This window comes from Octopus bimaculoides, chromosome 2 (assembly GCF_001194135.2).
Source record: "Octopus bimaculoides isolate UCB-OBI-ISO-001 chromosome 2, ASM119413v2, whole genome shotgun sequence".
Classification (NCBI taxonomy): Eukaryota; Metazoa; Mollusca; class Cephalopoda; order Octopoda; family Octopodidae; genus Octopus; species Octopus bimaculoides.
The window spans coordinates 90,695,816-90,697,137 of NC_068982.1; positions in this window are offsets into that span (position 1 = coordinate 90,695,816).

Here is a 1,322-nt window from a genome sequence, read left to right on the forward strand (position 1 = left end):
ATTATTATTAAGGCGGTGAGTTGGCAGAATCGTTAGCACGCCGGGGAAAATGCTTAGCAGCATTTCGTCCGTGTCTACGTTCTGAGTTCAAATTTCATCGAGGTTGTATTTGACTTTTATCCTTTCGGCGTCGATAAATTAAATACCACTGAAACACTGGGACCAATGTAATTGACTTAGCCCCTCTCCCAAAATTTCAGGTCTTGTGGCTTTAATAGAGAGAATTATTATTGTTGTTGTTATAATAATAATAATAATAATAATAATAATGATTATTATTATTACTCTTATGTTTCTGATTTTCTGATTTTAAACCATACTATTATTATTATTATTATTTATAATTATTATCTTGAAGCTTAAGTTGCGATTTGAGGAAGTTTGGGCTGTTATTTCTCGCTGGTCAGTCGAATATAAAGCGACTCTTTTATATTGTCGTCATAAAAAAGTACCCCGGTCGCAACATCCTCATTTAACCATTCATAATGCCAATATTTGAGTCTTAGGAGTGCATCTGCTAAGCTATTTCCTGTATAAGTGGTAGCGGGGTTTGCAAAACGCATGAGCAGAATGAAACCCTCCAACACTCCACCATGGTCCCTTTGAATATCTATGTTTTTTAATACTTCTTTTAAAAGCAATTATAACTGTACTATTATAAAAGTGGAGTAAGTAGTCATAACTATCTTAGTTGTTTTGGCCATTTAACCTTTGGTTACCCCTATGACCAAAAGTATTTTTGTTATAACCATACTGAAGCAGTGTGCATCCAAGACCACATTGTCCAAAGGGTCCTTTTTATAAGAGTGCAAGGGTCAAACACGAAGGAAATTATTGATGTTTCTTGCCATCGCGACCGTTCAGAGACTCCACTGAAGTCTGTATCAGAGGTTGGAAGGAGCATGGGGTGAGGTAAATGATAATGGGGATACAGTAATGGTAGTAGTGGTAGTGGTTGTTTAAAGCGAATCAGTGTTATGGATTAAAAGTTGAATAAACGAAGATGGGCTACTTGAGATCTGACAGAGAATACAAGTGCCGGCACTAGATGACGTACTAATCGATATACTTTGCGTTAAACTATATCGTTGTTATAGTTATTTATCACTCCTAGCAACAGCACGAAACTAGTAACTATCGAGAAAGATTGACAAATTAAGAAAGTATAATCTGCAAAAGACATACAATGTGTGTGTGTGTGTGTGTATCACAGACCACACTCCTTGATACACTGATGATATATATATATATATATATATAATCATAAATATACAGGGATTAGCATTGAGTTGCTTCTCCAACATACTGAAAATTTAGAAATA